Consider the following 23,474-nt stretch of genomic DNA (forward strand, 5'->3'; position numbering starts at 1 on the left):
AAACCACAAAGCAAGTAAGAAATAAATGTGGAAGAAGAAAGAAATATTAATAATTAGAAACCAATTGTTCAGAGAACAATTGAAGGGCTTTCCACATCAATTTTCTAAAATATTAATGAAAAGCTACTTCTGGTTTTCTGAAAGTTACTATTGGCGTCGAAGCATATGGGTTTCTTCATACTGGTTCAATAAATATATGTTTCTATATATTTTTTCATGAAATAAGGGAGATAATTGTCAACTTCCGGTTTAAAAAATGTCACTTCCGGTCTCATCTGATAGCTTTATTCACACTGATTCCCAAAATATATGGTTCCTATATACTTTTGTTTGTAATAAGGGGGATATTAGGTACTTCCGGTTTATTGAAGGTCACTTCCGGTCTCAAATGATACATGTAGGTATTTGTATGCGTATTTAAAAATATTGATTCTAAGTACTTTTCCATGAAATAAGTTCAAAAAACGGCTACTTCCGGTTTACTCAAGGTCACTTCCGATTTAAGATTTTCAAGGTCATATGTCAACGAACAGTTTGCAAAGGACCCTATGGCTTTATCATGTACCAAGTTGGAGTAATAATCAATTAACCTTAAATCAAATCATTATAGGGACAATAACTCCTATAAGATGTCATTGGATTGTTTCAGACCAAATGTATCATATCTTCATCACAATTAGGCAAACATTTTGCAATACTTTTTATATATATATCTTTAAAAGTGACAGAGGAGATCATAAAACAAGGAAAAGTCCAAATTTAGAATATGACCTTGACCTTTCATCTTGACCTCAATTTCATTTTAGTGAACCAAAGACCCCAAATCAATATACCTTAGGTCTCTGTCACTTACCATTTATGCTATACATTAATGTATCACTTATGTCAAATACAGAAGGGGAAATAACTCTCATATGGAGTCTTCGTATTGCTTCGGTCAAAATTGGACAAATCATTCTGAGGATATAACGAGCAATTTGGTAAAAAAGAGTTGTCGCTTTCTTTTACGGTTACGGAGGAGATGCACTCACAAGGAAAAAGTGTTCTGGGAGATAACTCCTACAAAGAAAATTATTCGGTTAAGCAGGATTAGTTTCAAAGGCGGATAAACTGTTCGATATCATATACCAAACATCTAAGCGACATCTTGCGAAACAAAATTTATACGCAAGAAAAAAAAGTGGCATAAGAAGAAAAAAAAATAAATTAAAAACCAATTCGTAAGTGGCCTCAAGCTAATCCAAAGATAATGTTGAGCTCTTACAAAAAAACGATTTAAACGTGTATAGAAGATATCAACAAACTTTTTTTTTTGACAAATCAATCTTACCAAAGTGAGGTACTGTGCAATTATTGCAATTATTTCATTGAATGTGCATTTCAGACAAAATTTCGTTGTAAAACAATAAATTCAATATGGCAACCGCAAGTATACAACAAAATGGCAGTGACATCAGTCATAACACAAACCTACCCAAGGCTTATAAGACGCCGTTAAAGCAGGTCTAATACCTAAAAACTATCTGAATGGTGAGCCTTCTGTCAATCCTGATGAAACGCTCAGTTCAGTAAAACCAGTATTTATTTTGGAAACCGACCTCTTCGGCGATGTGAGACCAAGTCAAGACCAATACCTTAATCACATCGAACTTTACAAATCCATTAACTCCTTATCCCAATGAGCCACCTGAAAGGTCTACAGCGTGTCAGAGGTATGTGGCGCATATACCCAGATTCTGATATTGACAGAGAAACTCTAGTCACTAACAACATTGCTATACGTAGCAAGCTTATCAACATATACAGTAGTAACCCAGGAACAAGCGAATATTCTACACCCTTCTACTTACGTGTTCGAGTAAAAGATGTACCTTGTTCAGCTGATGATGGTCAGATCTTAAGAGCAGTTGAAAATGAAGGCAACTGTAATGTGCACAAAATATTCAGAGAAAGGCTTCGTGAGGATGGGTTGCTAACAAATTGCCAAACGGGCGACCGCATTCTTCTTTGTGACCCATTAGAAAAACCCCTACCAAGAACCATTAAAATAGGCAAATATAGAGCCATGGTCTTCCATTAAGACCAAATGCCATCATCAAATGACAATCTTATTTGCAACAAATGCTTACAAAATGGGCACAAATTTCGGGATTGTCAAAATGATTGGGTTTGCAAGATGTGTAAGTGCCCAGGTCATAAGCAGGCAGATTGTCCAAGCTTTGATGTTCACAAAGAGGAAAGTAACAACATGTCTAACGAAAACAAAAGCAAAACCTCATCTGAAAGTGAAACAGACAGTGATGGATCAAACACTGAGTCTATTGACGAACTTACAGAAGTCAACACTAGAACACAAGCCACCTCACAATTAACTACAACAAACACAAATCCTTAAGAAGTATCGAGTGTACTAGGAAAGGCCCTGAATAAAATAACAAAATCAAAATTTTCCTTCGAAATTAAAACCAACAATATTTCGGATGAAGCGGAAACCCCAAGAAAGAAAAAAAAATCAACAAAAAAAAAGAAAAAATCTGAAGAAGTTAACGGAAAAAAATCAAACAAACAGACAACGATGTTTCAATTTAGTGCAGCTACACCAGACTCTCGCAGTGAAAAGCGTCAAGCAACGACACCAACTGATAAAGTACATGAACGATCCGTCCCTATTCAAAAACCAAAAGGGCATTAACTCATTGGAAGTCAACATCAATACAAGTTAATGTAGTTTACTAAAACAAACAAATGAACAGTAGTGTTAAATCCCCCCTTTTTACGTTGTTGTCAAAATTCCCCAATATCTTTTAAATAATCATGTGTGTATGCAAATTTATATATGTTATTTTGCCTTTTTTTTTTTTGTTTTTACTTATATTATAAAAAATAAACAAAAAAACGGATATGGTATAATAGTAGATTATACATATTCCAATGAAAGAGTTAAACACAATTATAGATATACATGTCATTTATTCTTGATAATCAATGGTATTACTTTTTTAAAACCTCACGATTCACTTTATGAAAAACAAAATCCCAAACTACTAGCTAGGAGTTATCTTAAAAATTGGAACACATCTATCAAATGTTTTGTAAATGAAAACTTCAACATAAAGTTTATGTCAACATAAAGTTATGACACATCAGTAGTTTCATATGCAAAGATATTCCGATTAGAGCAGAAAAATTCTAGCAACACATTTTCTCACTACCACAAATTAAATAATGTAATGAATCCAAGGCTATCATGTCTATTAAATCCCAACAAATTTAGGTCAAACATTGCACGAATATTCCATCTTCTTGTGCAATTCTTCGTCAGTTTTCACTGGATATTCAAAAACGCACTAAAATGGTTGAGCACACAAAATAGGAAAAACCAATTAACATGGTTAAGTTGTCATATCATTCATGGCATTATGCTTCTACTTCACATCCAAAATCACAGTCGTCACAAAACAAAATTAAAATTGCTCCTATTTATGTATCATGAAACTCCAAAAAGTAAATTAGTGCAAATGCACAATGCAATATCTCTGCCAAACAACAGGTTTAACCTGAAAATAAAAATAAAAGTAACAATAATAAGATTGAAAATTTCTTTCAAACACAAGCAGGTTAAAAATAACAGGAAAATAAAGTATACCATATATATCATAACTATGTATCATACAACATAATGTTCATTGTCATTGAAGTTGTTGTTATTAAATTTATGATATTATGTAATTTAGAAATTAATCTGCATACTTTATAAATGTATTCAACTTATCTACTACATATGCTAAAACTATTGTCTATATTGTATACTTTTAAAGACATGTGGAATATAGCAATGAATACTAACATATATAAACAATGCAAAAAAGAAAGTGTCAAGCTCTAGTTCAATAGATTGTTTTTTGATATATATTTTTTTGTGCACAACATATATTTATTTTAATTAATTACATCTATAATGAGTGAAAAACTACATATATGTTCCTTAAACTGTCAGGGCTTAGGGCATAAAGAAAAAAGAGAAAGACTAAACCTATGGTGCAAAAATCAAAAGTGTAATATTTTATTCATACAAGAATCACATTTTATTAAAAAAAAATGAAGATGTCATAAACAATGAGATAAAAGGCAAATGTTACCACAGTTTCGGAAATTCTTAATCAAGAGGGGTCTCAATACTAATCAAAGAAAACATTAAACATAAAACTATCAATGACATTAGAGATAATGATGGAAGAATAATACTCGTTAATATAGAACTTGATGGTAATATCTTTACACTACTGAATGTGTATGCTCCAAATACTCGTCGAAACAGAAACTCATTTTTCAAAAAATTAAATAATATCATTAATAATAACCGTTTAGGAATAATCATAATGGGGGTGACATGAATGAAACTTTAACATCATATGATAGAAAAAGCATTAGATGTAATAATCAAAATAAACCTGTCAATAGTTTAAAACAACTAGTAAAAAAACATAAACTTATTGATATATGGAGAGAACTAAATCAAAACACCAGTCAGTTTACTTGGAGAAGAAAAAGCAATATAAATGTCGCAAGCAGAATTGATTTTTTTCTAATAAGCCCAGATATAAGACCTCATATAATATCAGCAGACATAAGACCTGTACTAACTTCACATACAGATCATCAAGCCATCTCAATACAAATAATACTTAAAGCTCAAAACAAAGGCAAAGGTTTTTTTTAAGATAAATAATAGTATAATGAATGATGAAAAATACAAAGAAATAATAATTAATCTTATAGACACCCATAAAGAAAAAATACTCACCAAAAATAATGATCCTAGAGTTACTTGGGACATTTTCCAAACTGAAGTAAGGGAGGTAACCATTGCATACTGCAAACAAAAGGCTGCTGAAAGTAAAAATGAAATAAAAATTTTAGAAAACAAGTTAAAATGCTTATATGAAAAATGAAAATTCAGAAAATTATAAAATAGAAATAAATAATGTAGAAAACAATTTAAAAATTTATACATAAAGGAAACTAGAGGTGCACACATTAGGTCCCGAGTCAGATGGGCAGAAGAAGGGGAAAAAAATACAAAATACTTTTTGGGTCTTGAAAAATCAAGACAAACAAAAAAAACTTTTTCTGCCCTTAAAAATGATCATGGTAATATAGTTACAGACGCATCAGATATACTTATTCTTGGGAAAAATTACTACCAAAACTTGTATAAAAGTACTGAACCAGACCCTTCTGAAATAAAACAAATATATTAGCGAAAGAAAGATAGATCACTTACTATCCAATAATGATAGTCAACCATTGGGCGGTAACCTAACAATAGAAGAATGCACAAATGCTATATTCAATATGAAACTGAATAAATCCCCTGGACTAGACGGTCTAAGTGTAGTATTTTACCGTACTTTTTGGTCAAACCTAAAAGAATCTGCAGTGAAAGTATTTAATACATGTTATCAAAAAGAAGAAATGACAACTCTCCAAAAAATTGGTGTTGTTTCCCTTTTATATAAAAAAAACGATCCATTATCATTAGATAACTACAGGCCAATAACTTTATTGAATGTAGATACTAAGCTTATGGCCTATGCCTTAGCGCAACGATTAAAAGTGGTGTTGTCCAAAATTATTCATAGTGATCAGAATGGTTATATAAAAAATCGCTACATAGGTTTTAACATTCGCCAGATTCAAGATATTATAGATTACTCAGAAAAATTTCATATAGATGGAGTTTTATTGTTCATCGACTTTTCCAAAGCCTTTGATTCTTTAGAATGGCCCTTCATGTATGAAGCCTTATTAAAATTTGGATTACCACACTCCTTCTTAAAGTGGGTTAAAACTTTATATAATGATACTAATGGGTGCCTGACGAATAACGGCTGGATCTCAGAAAACTACAGTCTTCACCGTGGGATAAAACAAAGATGTCCATTAAGACAGATTCTAACACTAAAGGTTTTCAAATTAAACTTGATGAAAAAACGCATAGTCTAAAAATTTCTCAATTAGCTGATGACACAACTCTCTTTCTTAATTCTAAACATGAAATTAGCCTAGCATTAAACCTAATAGAAATATTCGGAACACTTTCTGGTTTAAAACTCAATAAATCTAAAACAGAAGGTATATGGTTGGGTAGACTCAAACATTGTAAAGAAAAATTTGAAAATATACACTTGAGCAAAGAACCAATAAAAAGTTTAGGTGTCTACTTTGGGTTAGATAAAGACAAATGTGACAAATTAAATATTGAAAAAATAATGAAACAGTCAAAAAAATTATAATATTCGATTGGGAAAGAAGAAATTTAACAATGATAGGTCGAATAACAGTTGTTAAGTCACTTATCTTACCCAATCTGACTTTTTTAGCATCGGTTGTTTCCATTCCCCAAATCTACATAAAAGACTTCAAAAAACTGATATATAATTTTATATGGAACAATAAACAAGAAAAAGTTAAACGTTCAACACTTAGCAAAGATCACACAAATGGGGGTCTGAAAATGACAGACATTGATAATTTCTTAATTGCATTACAAATTTCATGGGTTAAACGATTAACTACAAAGGAATTTGCTAATTGGAAAGTCATTCCAACATATTATTTTAACAAATTTGGTAAAAACATCCTTATATTTCATATGATGCCAGACAACATAAACTCAATATCCAATTTAAGTAATACACTACATTCATTTTACTTGAACATATTAAAGAGCTGGTACAAAGCAAATAATACACCAACAAGTATCACACCAATCACAAACTTTAAAAATATTAGGCAGCAAATGTTGTGGGGTAACAAAAATATAACATTTAAAGGAAAATGTTTAGTTTATCTTAATTGGATAAAAGATGGTATATTTACATCAATGATATTATTGATTATAAAGGGCATATTTCACAAAAAGTTATATTGGAAAAATTAACCTCTAAACCTAATAGGATCTCAGAACTTTCAAAATTGAAAAATTCAATTCCAAAACAATGGCTAAATACATTAAAATCTGATATATCCATGAAAGCTTCGGTAAAAACAAATTTAAACTTGTCATTGACTGTTAACAGAACAACTAAACTAATTGAAAATACGTTATCTAAAGAAATATACAACCATTTAAATATCAAGAATAACGAGAGACCTATAGGATTCTTTAGATGGAAAAACATCTTCAAGCTAGAATCAATCACTCCAATGAGTAACATGCTTCAATATACTTTTTCTTATTTAATAAATAACAAATATAAAATGTTAAGATGGAAATTGCTCCATTACATCCTCCCATGTAAACAATTACTACAACAATGGAACATAGAAGATACAAGTATGTGTGTCCTGTGTAATTTGACTGAAGACTACGAACACTTTTTTCTCAAATGTCAATACTTTCATGAATTTTGCAAATAAAGTATATGCGCTTGTAAGCAATACAAAGATAGGGTCACATATATTTAATATAAAAACTTTAGTTTTGGGCTATAAAATACATGATCCTATGTATCATGATATCTTTTCTTAAATATCTTAATCTATTCAATTCATAAAAGTACTCATATATCAAATTATAAACAAAAAGGTATAGATGCTTATGCAGTTTTCTGAAATGAATTTTTGAATAAATACGAAATTAACAAATTCATTAATGCTAAAAACAGTAAATTTTTAAATGATATAAAAAGATACATATGATCATGAATAGCTAGAAATCTACTATTTTCAGATATACGAAAACTTGTGTAAAATCTCATCATAAAATTGAGAATGGAAATGGGGAATGTGTCAAAGAGACAACTACCCGACATTAGAGCGTACAACAGCCGAAGGCCACCAATGGGTCTTCAATGCATGTATGCATTAAATAGATCTGAACACGTGGTAAGAAATTAAAACAGCATGCTTACTGAAAACGAAAGTACAGTAGTTGTCTCCAAACTCATATGCGCATAATTTATTACACGACGGCTCAATCAGAATGTTGAAACTAACTTACGACTCCAAAACTTACCACTTCCAATATTTAATTAAAGTTTAAGCTGTTTGCGAGAACAATCAATAAGACGCATGAATTCATCAGGACAACTAATTAACGGTTCTTTACAAAAGGTTAAGGTCAATGATCATAAAGTTCTAATACTTAGAAACAAAAGCGGACAAAACTGCACATTTTCCGTAATCAGGCGATCATGTATTTTTCAAAAATGTTTGTATTAAGTATGAGTTGTAAAACTCACTAACTATTTATAAATATGAATTCACTGGGTAATTTCCCTGGTTATTCAGTGACTAATTCACAGGGATACTCGGCCAACTGCTGTAGGTCGAGTAATTTGTCAATACAGCAAAGAAAAGTGCAATAAAGATATTTTTAGATGAAAAAATAAAAAAAAAAACAAAACAAACAATTGTTCAAAGAACAATTGAAGGTTTTCTTCATCAGTTTTCTAAATAATTGATAAAAAGCTACTTCTGGTTTACTCGAAGCTACTACTAACGTCCAATTATATGTTTCATACTGATTCAATAATTATATGGTTTCTAAATACTTTTGCCCGAAATAAGGGAGATTATTGTCAACTTCCGGTTTAGAGAATGTCACTTCCGGTCTCATATGATAGCTTTGATTACACTGATTCCAAAAATATATGGTTTATATATAGTTTTGCCTGTGAAAAGGGAGATAATTGGCTACTTCCGGTTAAGAAAATGTAACTTCCGGTCTCATATGATAGCTTTATTTACACTGATTCCAAAAATATATAGTTTGTATATACTAATGCCTGTAAAAAGGGATATAATATGCTACTCCCGGTTTATAAAATGTCATTTTCGGTCTCAAATGATAGGTTAATGTATGACCATTCAAATAATATATGGTTTCTATGTACTTTAAAATGAAATAAGTGCAAAAAAGACTACTTCCGGTTCACTCAAGGTCACTTCCGGTTGATATTTTTCAAGGTCATATGTCACCCAACATTTTGCAAAAGATCTTATGGCTTTATCATGTACCAATCTGAAGAAATAATCAATTAACCTTAAAATAAAACATTTCAGGGGCAATAACTCCAATAAGATATCACTGGATTGTCTCAGACCAAATGTATCATATCTTCATCACAATATAACAATCATTTTGCACTAGTTCTTTTATATATATAACAAGCAAAAGACAAAATTCAGAATATGACCTTGACCTTTGACCTTGGCTTCATTTTCTTAGTTAGGATCCAAGGACCTCAAATAAAAAGACTATAGGTTTATATGGCTTATGGTTTATGAGTTACAAAAACTTTACGACAAATTTATTTGAAAAAGGTTGATAACTCCTTTAAAATTTCATCAGATCGCTTCGATCCAAATTAGCCAAAAATTCCATAGGATGTAACGAACAAATATGAAAAAGAATTTTGTCGTTATCTTTTTTGGTTATAGAGGAGATACACTAACAAGAAAAACAGTGTTTTGGGAGATAACTCTTACAATAACAAGTCTTCGCCTTCACAAAATGAGTTTTGAAAGCAGAATAACTGTTCGATATAATATCCAAAATATCTAAGCGACATCTTGCGAAACAACTTTATACCGCAAGTAAAGGGTTTGGCGGAAGAAGAAAAAAAAAAATAATTAAAAACCAATTGTTCAGAGAACAATTGAAGGTCTTTCCACTCATAAAGATCAATTTTGAAATAGAACTATTAAAATTTGGTTTAAAATATCATATTCAGCGTCTAATGATAGTTTATTGTACACTGATGCCAAAAATACATGGTTTCTATACATTTTTTTCAAAAAAGGGAGATAAATTGTAACTTCCGGTTTGAAAGATGCCACTTCCGGTTTTATTTGATAGTTTACTTGATACTGATTCCAAAAATATATGGTTTAATATACTTTTACATTAAATAAGTACAAAAAAAAACTACTTCCGGTTTACACAAGGTCACTTCCGGTTGGCTTTTCCATGGTCAAGTGGCTTGCACCGTAATGCAAAAAGTCCTATGGCTTTATCACGTATACATACGAGGTAAAAGCAAAGGTCAAAATCTAGAACGTCAAATTAACCTATGACCTTTAGCTCAATGTCAAGGTCATAAACCGAGTGCTTCAAATCAAAAGACCATGGGTCTTAATTATATATGGTTAATGAGTTATATCACTTGACGCCTAATTTTTAACATATAAGAGAGGAGAAAACTCCAATTTAATGTTAGCGTACCATTTCAACCAAAATTTATGTGTTACGACATGTCGCAACTTACAATTTAGTAAAAATATCTTGTCGATATCTTATACGGTTTTTGGAAAGAAGTGAAAATAAGCCAAAATCAAAATTTATAATATGACATTGACCTCTGACCTTGACCTTATTTTCTTTTTTTTGGATCAAGGACCTCAAATAAAAAGATCCTAGGTCTCTATCATTTATGGTTAACAAGTTAGAAATGCATATCACTAATAACAAACGCATAAGGGGAAATAACTCTCATATGGAGTGTTCATATCGCTTCGGTCAAAATAGGACAAATCATGCGAAGGATATAACAAGCAATTTTATAAAATAAATTTGTTGCTTTCTTTTACGGTTACAGAGGAGATGCAGTCACAAGGAAAACAGTGTTCGGGGAGATAACTCCTACAAAGAAAAGTATTCGGTTACGCAGGGTGAATTTCAAAGGCGCAAAAACTGTTCGATATCATATACCAAACATCTAAGCGACATCTTGCGAAACAAAATTTATACGCAAGAAATAAAAGTGGTGGAAGAAGAAAAAAAAATAATAAATATAAATCAATTGTTTTAAAAACAATTGTTAAACGGTCTTTCCCCTCCGAAACATGATTAATTGGTTTTTTGCTTGGTTGGTTGGTTGGTTGGTTGGTCGTTTGATTGATTGATTGATTGATTGATTGATTGAATGATTGCATGGCACTTTCTCTGTGCGACGCAGCTAACTTAAATAACGCCTTTATTCTGACCGAACGTGACTGCGTACCTTTACATCCCGCACAGCCAAACGGACGTCTGAGATGTACTCATAAAAATTGATCCTAGCATCATTCGTTTATAAATTTTCTCTAGTTTCTATGTTACTTCGGACTTCCATTTTTCATCTATTTGTTGTGTATGCATTGTGATTAAATTTGTAGGAAAACGGAGTAAATTTTATCTTGGAAGTTTTATTTTCCTTATTTGGATATGGAATGTTTTATTCTAAATTTAGGTCCGCGTGCGCGGTGGTGTTTGTGAAGTCACGTGACGCTCAAATATGTATGTCTGGAGTTAATATCTTTTCAGGGGAGACCGTTGAACAGAGCACATGTGTATTGATCAGAGAAACACGATAACTATTGTTTTTATTTTGTACAGGTCATTGATGTCGGATCATGCATACATATTACGTACACATGTTTACGGGAGCACAGATTTGTATTTTAATGCATGTTTAGAAATTTGATTGTAGGATTTCAGTAATATTTACGAACTTGGAACATTGATTTTAATTTCGCAATCAAGCGGACCGCACGTGTCTCATCGATTAATTTCAGAAAATACATGAATTGGAGCAGATTTTTGCAGGGATGGATTTCTATTTCAGAAAGAAATTTGTACATAAGAAGGATTAGCATTTTACAGTATAATGTACGGGACTAAAAGCGATTTTCTTTTCATAGAAATGGGATAAAAATCAGTTGAAAAAAAGGGGGGAGTGTAGTGGTAGACTGTGGTTGATAATTGAGATAAGAAACATTTACAACATGATAGCTGCAAAGTTTGAAGTTTTAAAAAGTAATTTGTTGATTCGAGCATAACAAGGACATTGACCCTGCAATAAAATGACGCGTACCATTTCGACAAAAAATTTCTAGTAAACACGTGTCGCGACAAACTTTTTGGTTAAATTGTTTTGTCGATATCTATAACTCTTTCTAGGAAGAAGCGATATGAACTTAATGTAAAAAATCACAACATGACCTTGACCTTTGACCTTGACCAAGTTTTCTATTCTTTAGGACCAAGGACCTCAAATCAACAGACCCTAGGTCTCTATCACTTATGGTTTACCAGTTACAAATGCATATCACTTATTTCAAATGCATTATGGGAAATAACTCTCATATGGAGTCTTCGTATCGCTTCCGTCAAAAATGGACAAATCATACAAAGGATATAACGAGCAATTTTATAAAATAAATTTGTCGCTTTCTTTTACGGTTACGGAGGAGATGCAGTTACAAGGAAAACAGTGTTAGGGGAGATAACTCCTACAAAGAAAATTGTTCGGCTTAGAATGGGTGAAAATAAAAAGCGCATAAACTGTATGATACTATATAAGAAATATCTAAGCGACATCTTGCGAAACAAAAATTTTACGCGAGAACAAAATTTGGCGGAAGAAAATAATAATAATAATAATCAGAACAAATACAATAGGTCTTTCCACAGAAAAGTGGAAAGACCTAATTATCAGAACAAATACAATAGGTCTTTCCACCGAAAAGTGGAAAGACCTAATAATAATCAGAACAAATACAATAGGTCTTTCCACCGAAAAGTGGAAAGACTAATAATTAAAAACTAAATGTTCAGAGAACAATTGAAGGTCTTTCCACTTCTAACGATTCATTTTGATATGAAAATATTAAAATACGGTTTAAAATGTCATTTCGAGTGTCAAATGATACCTTAATGTACACTGATTCCAAAAACAAATGGTTTCTATACAATTTTGTTTGAAATAAGAGGGATAATTTGTTACTTCCGGTCTGAAAAATGTCACTTCCGATATTATTTGATAGTTTACTTAACACTGATCCAAAAATAAATGGTTCTATAAACTTTTTCATCAAATAAGTACAAAAAGGCTACTTCCGGTTTACACAAGGTCATTTCCGTTGGATTTTCAAGGTCATGTAAATTGCAACCTAATGAAAAAAGTCCCATGGCTTTATCGTGTAGAAATATGAAGTTAAAGCAAAGGTCAAAATCTAGAACGTCAAATTCAACTTTGACCTTTAGCCCAATTTCAAGGTCATAAACCAAAGACATTAAATCAAAGGACCCTGTGTCTCTAATATGCATGGTTAATGAGTTATATCACTATACGCATAAATCTAATTAAAAGAGGGGCAAATACTCTTATTAAATGTCAGCGTACCCTTTCAACCAAAATAAATGACTTACGACATGTCGCAACTAACAGTTTAGTAAAAATAGGTTGTCGATATCTTATATAGTTTTTGAAAAGAAGTGAACATAATGCAACATTTAAAATATGACCTTGACCTAATTTTATTTTTTTTTGGACCAAGGACCTCAAATCCAAAGACCCTAGGTCTCTATCACTTATGGTTTACCAGTTAGAAATGCATATCACTTATATCAAATGCATAAAGCGTAATAACTCTCATATGGAGTCTCCATATAGCTTCAGTCCAACTGGTCATCCTAACCCTAAAGATGTAACGAGCAATTTGGTAAAATAAATTTGTCATGATCTTTTACGGTTGCGACGGAATAGTGAACAAAAGAAAAACAGTGTTTGGGGAGATAACTCTCACAAGAAAAGGTATTCGGGTAAACAGGGTCAGTTTTAAAAGCGGATAAACTGTTCGATATCATATACCAAAAATCTAAGCGACATCTTGTGAAACAATGATACTGCGCAAGAAAAAAAATTGGGCGGAAGAAAAAAAATAATGATAATTAAAAACCAATTGTTCAGAGAACAGTTGAAGGTCTTTCCACCTTTTTTCAGGTTAAAAAAATAGATGAAAAAAGTAGCTCTGGTGTCAATAAATTACATTTACAAAATGAAATAAGGGGAGTAAAATGCCAACAGTTACATTTCTATCTATAGAAAGGGTCTATAATTTCAGATATCAGTGTTTATTTTTTTGAACAGTGTATTTCGACCATAGATATTGAGATCCACATCAAGAAAGGTATGGTATCTGATATTAAACACTGATCTGAATACCATACCTTTCTTGAAGTGGATTTTAATATCTATGGTTGAAATGCACTGTTCAATAAAGTCATCTGATATTTGTGAATCCAAAAACTCACTTCTGATATTTTAAGAAAGTTTTTATTAACACTTATTCTGGAGATGGTCAAAATAAAATATTCTAGGAAATTGGGTATTCCTGGTGTCATGATAAAGCTAAGTTAAGTTATTTGTCGAACTAAGTTGAAATCAATTTTACCAGGAAATAAAGCCCTAGTGCCTATTTATTTTTCTGAAATTAATATAATAAAACATTTGTTGAGCATAATCAAAATTTCTTTCTTACTACAACTAACAGAAGTCTTTGTTACAAACACCTGTGTCAAATCTTCATTTTTTGCTGATTAATTATTATCAACTATTTCACCTCATGGCATTTGCTATTTTATATATAAAACAATGCACAAGAGCTATAACAATTGAGTTCCAAATCCATCTTCTTACTGTTGAGGAAATCGTGTTTCATTCTGAAAAAAAAAATGAGACTTGCTTTATATGAAATTCATTGAGTGGTCTTTTTTTTTTTTAAATGACATAATAATGTATCATATTATAAATTCTGGTAGACTGGAGTAATTTTTGAATTCTAAAATTTTATTCTTTTTTTGTAAAGGTCAGGCAAAAACTAAGAACAATGACAAAGGCATTCAATACGAGTTTACTTTATTAAAAAACAAAAATCTTTATTTGTGTCCGTTAGAAATATCTTGATTGATCGTATTTTGCTAAACATCTTTCATGTATATTCAGCAGGATTAAAACACCATGATCACTAGATCATTTATGGTGTTTGTTGCCAGAGCCCTGTCTGTTATCAGCTCTAAATCATGTGTTAGTGCTAATATCCGCCTCCTACGACGGGGACGAAGGGTTGGACTTTAGGAGACATAATTTTATATTTTTGTAATGTTTGAAATCAAAATTAAAATTTATATTTGTTAAACAGCTTCATATTTATAGCTCTGTTGGTTCTTAAACTTTGTGTTTGTCGCATTGTATTACTATTTTCAGTGCCTCATGGTAGCTGTTATATGTTGGAATAATTGCAACCTCTGTATCAGGACATCCTTTGACATACACATGGTCAATAAGTGTACCACCCTCTGTTGTTGGACTACTGACAAGCTGTCTGAAACCTTAACTTTCAATTGCATAAAATTTAAAACTGTACAACCCCCTTTCAAAATATCTTGATTATATCACCAATGACAACTATTTTTTCTGATAATTCTTCCATTTTACAGATTAATGTCTCAAAATTTTCAAAACTTTTCCTAGATTATACTTCTGAGTTCTGTATATTGTAGCAATTAAAACATTTTTTGTTGTTATCTTGAAAACTATACATTCCAAATTTGAAGTCAATTTGCATAGTTCTGTTTCTGAAGAAAGCTTGTAAAATAGACACACACCACCATGCTGCATTTCTTTTAAAAATGAATAATATGAATTGTCGTTATCAAAAGCTAGAGATCTTGGCAAATAAAAACCATCGTATCCAATCATTTCAAAGCAAATGAATTCCTGATAAGCCCAGGTTTCAGCAAGACAAATGTAATCAGCGATTCTGAAGTCTGGATTTTGTTTCAAGTCTTCTGCATGAGTCTGTAAACCTTGAATGTTGTGATACATAATCTGAAGAGTATTTGCTTGTTCCTCACTTGAATCCTCAACTTCAGGCAAAAATCCTGTCATTTCTGTAACACCCTTTACAATATCAGGATCACAGAAGATTTTCTTGTCAATTTTTTCAGCCTCTATGCTTTAAATGTGTAGACCAGATTTTGAGGTAACTCTACTAAGGGCTACATATGCTTGACCATATGTGAAACATTTGTTCAGATCAACAACACATTCTTCAACTGTCAAACCTTGAACTTTGTGAATAGTGCAAGCCCACGCTAATTTCAAAGGCAACTGTTTTCGTACGTAGTTGCTTAAAGAAATGTCTTCAATTGAAGGCTTCAATCCGACACAGCGTTTTCCACTGATGATTTTTTGTAACTTAGTATTTTTCGCAACTCTTTCATTGTCAAAATGAACATATATGGTACTAGGGAGGGCATTAGATGAGTAGTCTTTGATAGATATTACTGTTCCCATTACACCATTAACCAAACCATCTGTTGTGTACTCATTTTTGATAAGCATTACTCTTGCTCCCTCAGCTAATAGAATCGATATTAGAAGACAAACATCTGACTTTGTACAATGGATTTTTTTGCGAGTCAATTTCCCAGAAGTTTTATTTTTTTCGTAGTCTTCTGCTTCAATTAGTTCTGGTTCTGTACATAGTTTTATTATCATTTCCTTGTTAAAGGTATCAACCTCTGCATTTGTAGAGTATATGTGCAAAGCTTCATCAGGTCCATCACTAAAGCATTGTTTTAAAGTTTCTTTATCTGAGTATGACAGACTTTGATTTTTCTGTTTTACACGCAGTCTATTTAATAGTTCTGCAAAAAACCCATCCTCACATTGATGCATAATTTCATCCAGCTCAGCAATTTCAAACAAACCATTCCATAGCAGATTTGAAGGATTAGCGGATCATCTACATACAATTTGTCTACTCATTTTGTTCTTACAGGTGATAACTGATAAAAATCGCCAACTGCAATTACTGAAACACCTCCAAATAAACAATTGTCTGGTTTTTTTTTCATTTGTCTAAGTCGCCCATGAATGAAAAACAATAATTTCTTGTTGACCATTGAAATGTCATCAATAATCATGATTTGCAAATTTTCTAACTTAGTTTTGAGTGAATTTATTTTGTCTTCACTTAAAGTTGCATGATCAGGTGATAGTGATTTGAAAATTCCAAGAGCACTGTGAATGGTCAATCCATGAATGTTAAATGCAGCTGTTCCAGTTGGAGCTGTTAACAAAACTGTGAGATCATCTGGATTATCTAAAGTTTGTGCTAATATTCGAGTTGCTTCATATTGAATGCACTTAATCAAGTGACCTTTACCAGTTCTGGCTCCTCTTGTGATGAATAGATGTAAAGGCTCTGATGTTTTTCCATTTGCTTTCTGTATGCACCAATCTGTTACTTTATAGAGAATTCTTCTTTGTTTCACATTCAAACTTCTGAGTCTTGGAATAATTTCATTTTTTTGTGAGGGAAACTGATAGGAGATTAGTTCCAACAGACGATGAGCTCTTTTCATTATTCAAATCTGGTATAATTGCTGCTTCTGACAAATCTTCTTCAATTACACTTGTAACTTTCCCTTCATCTATACAGTCTCTTCTGTTAACCTCTGCTTCTGGACATCACACCATGCATTTTCTTTTGGATCTTTTTCATTCAATTGTTTTTCTGCTTTCTCTAAATCTTTTACAAAATCTGACATGTTTTTGGTAACAACTTGTTTAACTGAACTCAAAGCATTATCCCCTGGAAACTTAACTCTGCCACTAGTAAAGAAATTTTCATATGTATCAAATAGTGGTGGTTTTAACTGTTCATTACATCTGTATGGTAAATAGAGTTGCAAAATGCTTTCAAAGTATTTCTCTGTGGAAGTTTCCTGTGAGAAACGTGGATATTTGATAACTGTAGATGAGGTCCGTGTGCGCTTTCGGATATATCCAAGATTGTCTTCAAGTTTGAAGGTTGTTTCTTCATTGATTTTCTGGGGTAACTGTGATTCTCGTAAATCATTGTATTCAGAACCGAACCTTGCAACACACATTTTGAAAAAAATATCAATGTGTGGTCTACATTTATATCTATCAACTATATTGTTCATCCAAGTACTATTCTCATCTTCATCTTCATCTTCACTGTCACTATTACTCCTTTTTCTTTTAGAATGCTTATTACTTTGTTGTTTCTCCAGGTCTTTCAAAGGAATACTCCTTCTACATGGATTTTCACCAACAGGTATAAATTCAACTTTCCTAGAACATTCTCTTAATCGCAATCCAGTTACTCTAAACACAGCTTCCTGTGCACTAACCTCCCTATGGTGTAAGTATGAAGTTGCAATTTTTTTGTGCATTTAAATTTCCTTCTTCAGCTTCATTTTTGGTCTGCTGTAGTAGTAATCCTAACTCTCGCTCAGATTTACTTATGTAACTTATAATGTATACAACACAGGAAAATGCATCCAAAATATATTGTATGTCCATGTTAGCATTCGAAGCCATTAAAAGAGGTGGATTATACTGATTGGTGTATGTGTCATTTGCCTCACGTTTTAGAACGACTGTGTTTCGATTGGTGATGAAACAAAAATATTTCTCAAAGCTTTCTTGGGTTAGACCTGCCTTCTTGAAAATTTCAGATACATCTTAGTTTTCATCTTCATGCTCTTTTAAAACTTTCAATAAGGCTGATAATATTTCCTTTGCTACTTTTTCGTCTTCTTTTGAATCCTTATCTGGATCACTTGGTTCTGAGATGAATGTTCTAGTTGAGGGATGTCTTGGGAAATTAAAACGACATACTGTTTCTTTTTTTTTAACAAGTTTTTGAATGACTTTTGCTATGTTGGTGTACTGCCATAACAATGTCATGCAACTCTTTGTCTTCCTTATCCAACACATCGGAAAAATATTTTTGTATGATGGAATATAAACATCATGGTTTACGTTGCTTCGTTCCCCATTTTTAACAGTCTCTTCCTAAATATAACTCGATGCATTTAATACATTGATTATTAATCGTAATTCACCTTGTTTACCTTGGATTAACATGATTTAAGATTCTGTTTTGCGAAATGTTCAAACTAAAATTGTACAGTGTATATATAGGGATATTAATAAAGTGTTGAATAAGTATGTACATTTGTACCATTTCGTCAATTTAGACACTTATCCATAACGATATTATAAATGATATCTGGGACGTCCGAACAAATATACTCGATCTGAACATGAATGAAATATTTGCCCCTGGACGTTAGGCTACAAACAAAATTAATCAACCTACATAATATATTAACATTAAAATATTCGAAGAAGAAAACTTCTCATACTCATCATTATAAAGTACATGAACCAGTCATGTGAGTGTTTGATGATGCCGTTAAATAGTTTAGTGACGGTTCATTATTATGGATACAGAGAGCAATGGAGAGAAAATCATGGCACTCTTAATTGATGTAGACAAAATTTTGTAGCCATTGTGTTCCAATATTGCTGTCATCTTTATTATACAATCCGTCCTGACATAGAAATATTGAGGACATATATATTTACATGATAAAGTGCAAAAATGGTCAGTTTTGATTGATGCGGACATATAATTTTGTTATACGAGGCATCCTAAGGTATCAAAACTACTGAAATTTGTTTACGGTTTAATATTTTGAATAAAAAGAGGACATGCTGGTACACTAAATTGATGTGGAAATTTTTTTGCAGTCATTTTGTTCCAATATTGCTGTCATCTTTATTATACAATCTGTCCTGACATAAAAATATTACTGATTTACTATGCCAATATAATATTTACATAATAAAGAGCAAATATGGTCAGTTTTGGTTGATGTGGTCAAATAATTTTGATATACGAGGCATCCTGAGGTATCAAAACTACTGAAATTTGTTTACGATTCAATATTTTGAATAAAAAGAGGACATGCTGGCATTCTAAATAGATGCGAACAAAATTTTGTAGTCATTGTTTTTCAATATTGCTGTCATTTATATTATACAGTTCATCTTGACATCAAAATATAACTCATTTACTATGCGGCTATATAGATTAACATGATAAAGTGCAAATATGGTCAGTTTTGGTTGGTGTGGTCAAATAATTTTGTTATACTAGTCAGTTTGAGATATCAAAACTACTGAAATTTGTTTACGATTCAATATTTTGAATAAAAAGAGGACATGCTGGAATTCTAAATTGATCTGAAAATAATTTTGAAGTCATTGTGTTCCAATATTGCTGTAATTTGTATTATACAGTTCATCCTGACACCAAAAGATAACTCATTTACTATGCAGTTATATAGATTTGCATGATAAAGTGCAAATATGGTCAGTTTTGGTTGATGCGTTCAAATATGTTCAGTTTTGGTTGACACGGTCAAAAAACTTTGTTATACGAGTCAGTCTGAGATATAAAAACAACTGAAATTTGTTTACGATTCAATATTTTGAATAAAAAGAGGATATGCTGGTACTCTAAATTGATGCGGAAAGTTTTTTGTAGTCTTTGTGTTCCAATATTGCTGTCATTTGTATTATATTATCCCTCCTGACATAAAAATATAAATTATTTACTATGCGGCTATATAGATTTACATAGTAAAGAGCAAATATGGTCAGTTTTGGTTGATGCGGTCAAATAATTTTGTTATACGAGGCACCCTCAGGTATCAAAACTACTGACATTTGTTTACGATTCAATATTTTGAATAAAAAGAGGACAAACTAGCACTCTATATTGATGCAAACAAAATTTTGTAGTCATTGTACTCCAATATTGCTGTCATTTGTATTTTACAGTACATCCTGACATCAAAAGATAACTTATTTACTATGCAGTTATATAGATTTGCATGATAAAGTGCAAATATGGTCAGTTTTGGTTGATGCGTTCAAATATGGTCAGTTTTGGTTGACACGGTCAAATAATTTTGTTATACGAGTCAGTCTGAGATATCAAAACTACTGATATTTGTTTTTGTCATTTTTATTATACAGTCCATCCTGACATAAAAATATATTAACTGATTTACTATGCCGCTATATAGATTTACTTGATAAAGTGCAAGTATGGTCAGTTTTGGTAAGTGGGATCATATAATTTTGTTTTACGAGTCATCCTGAGTCAGCCAGTCTGATATGTGAAAACTGTTGGATTTTGGTGATGATTAAATTATTTGAATAAATGAAGGACATGCTTGAACTGTTTATTTGTGAAGAAAAAGAAATTTACTATGATAAATTTTCAATTAAGTAAAGATGTGTAATAACATTATTAATTAACTGTACCGCCAATATGTCAATCGAAAATGACCAGTTGGTCATTTAATTTTGATGTACCTTATTATTTGATATTAAAGATCAGGGTATCCAGGATACGATGACAATCTGCGTTAACGCGCGTTTACTACAAACAGTAAACGTGCGTTTACTTTTGACGAAAATAGAAGACGCGCCCTTTTCCACGTTAACGCGGAAGTAAACGCGAAAGTCAACGCCCGTTTACTCTTTACAACATTAGAAGATGCGCCGTTTTTGCGTTAACGCGGAGGTAAACGCGAAAGTAAACGCCCGTTTACTTTTTATGTCTACTGAAATTTCGGAGTTAACGCATCAACCAAAACTGACCATATTTGCACTTTATCATACAAATCTATATAACTGCATAGTAAATGAGTTATCTTTTGGTGTCAGGATAAACTGTATAATACAAATGACAGCAATATTGGAACACAATGACTTCAAAATTTTGTTCAGATCAATTTAGAATTCCAGCATGTCCTCTTTTTATTCAAAATATTGAATCGTAAACAAATTTCAGTAGTTTTGATATCTCAGACTGACTAGTATAACATAATTTATTGACCACATCAACCAAAACTGACCATATTTGCACTTTATCATGTTAATCTATATAGCCGCATAGTAAATGAGTTATATTTTGATGTCAAGATGAACTGTATAATATAAATGACAGCAATATTGGAACTCAATGACTACAACATTTTGTTCGCATCAATTTAGAATGCCAGCATGTCCTCTTTACATTCAAAATATTGAATCGTAAACAAATTTCAGTAGTTTTGATACCTCAGGATGCCTCGTATATCAAAATTATTTGACCACATCAACCAAAACTGACCATATTTGCTCTTTATTATGTAAATATTATATTGGCATAGTAAATCAGTAATATTTTTATGTCAGGACAGATTGTATAATAAGGATGACAGCAATATTGGAACAAAATGACTGCAAAAAATTTTGTCTAAATCAATTAAGAGTGCCATGATTTCCTCTCCATTGCTCTCTGTATCCATAATAATGAACCGTCACTAAACTATTTAACGGCATCATCAAACACTCACATGACTGGTTCATGTACTTTATAATGATGAGTATGAGAAGTTTTCTTCTTCGAATATTTTAATGTTAATATATTATGTAGGTTGATTAATTTTGTTTGTAGCTTAACGTCCAGGGGCAAATATTTCATTCATGTTCAGATCGAGTATATTTTTTCAGACGTCCCAGATATCATTTATAATATCGTTATGGATAAGTGTCTAAATTGACGAAATGGTACAAATGTACATACTTATTCAACACTTTATTCATATCCCTATATATACACTGTACAATTTTTGTTTGAACATTTTGCAAAACAGAATCTTAAATCATGTAAATCCAAGGTAAATTACGATTAAAAATCAATGTATTAAATGCATCGAGTTATATTTAGGAAGAGACTGTTAAAAATGGGGAACGAAGCAACGTAAACCATGATGTTTATATCCCATCATACAAAAATATTTTTCCGATGTGTTGGATAACCTTTCTAGCCGCGTCGATATTTGTATATTATGTAAGTTTTGAAAAGGAAGTATAGAAAATCTGCTACTCATTAAAGTTATTGGAACTGATTTTTTGTAATTTAATAAAAGTTAATATTTCGAATTAAAAGTGATTTTGAATTGTTCTTGTTTGAAACACATATACGTAAAATATTAAGATAAAAGTCGTTTCAATAAAACAAATGTACAAATGAACACACAATTTATTTCTTAATTTACACAATCAGTTTACGCGAAAAGAAAACGCGCGTTTATTTTCAAGTGCACGTAAAAAACACTTGTGAAATCTGTAGTAAACGCCCGTTTACTTTTAAGTGCACGTAAAAATAAATTTGTGAAATCTGAAGTGAACGCCCGTCTACTACTGACTAAACGGATACAGAGTAAACGCCCGTTTACTAGGGTAGACATTAGACATTTCCATTTTGACCACGTTAACGTAACTATAGTAAACGCGCGTTTACTAGTAAACGCGAAAATTGAAGTGAACTAACGAAATATGTGCACGCGGCGTTAACTTGCATTTATTTTATGTAATGCTTGGTCTGCACCCAACTGTACCTCAAATCAAAAGACCCTAGGTCTTAATTATATATGGTTAAAGAGTTATATCACCATACGCGTATTTTTAAATACAAGAGGGGAGAAAACTCAAATTTAATGTTAGCGTACCCTTTAAACCAAAATAAATGTGTTACGACATGTCGCAACTAACAATTTAGTAACAATATGTTGTCGATATCTTATACGGTTTTTGAAAAGAAGTAAAAATAAGCCTAAATCAAAATTTAGAATAGGACTTTGACCTTTGACCTTGACCAATTTTTTTTTTCTTTTTGGACCAAGGACCTCAAATCAAAAGACTCTAGGTCTCTATCACTAATGGTTTACCAGTTACATTTACATTTTACTTATTTAAATT

At 31.7% G+C, this 23,474-nt stretch overlaps 1 protein-coding gene and 1 long non-coding RNA gene across 2 annotated transcripts in view; both read right to left on the reverse strand.

Annotated features, from left to right (window-relative positions):
• The window catches only part of LOC127704822 (fatty acid-binding protein, liver-like), a 69,476-nt gene that overhangs the window by 8,134 nt on the left and 37,868 nt on the right, over positions 1-23,474 (reverse strand). The window lies entirely within an intron of this gene.
• On the reverse strand, positions 2,883-8,139 carry LOC127704838 (uncharacterized). The gene is made up of 3 exons (XR_007983540.1): positions 8,021-8,139; positions 4,805-4,890; positions 2,883-3,557 (listed from the first exon to the last, which is right to left on the reverse strand). It is a non-coding gene; the product is annotated as an uncharacterized LOC127704838 (long non-coding RNA).

This window comes from Mytilus californianus, unplaced genomic scaffold, assembly GCF_021869535.1.
Source record: "Mytilus californianus isolate M0D057914Y unplaced genomic scaffold, xbMytCali1.0.p SCAF_6, whole genome shotgun sequence".
Lineage (NCBI taxonomy): Eukaryota > Metazoa > Mollusca > Bivalvia > Mytilida > Mytilidae > Mytilus > Mytilus californianus.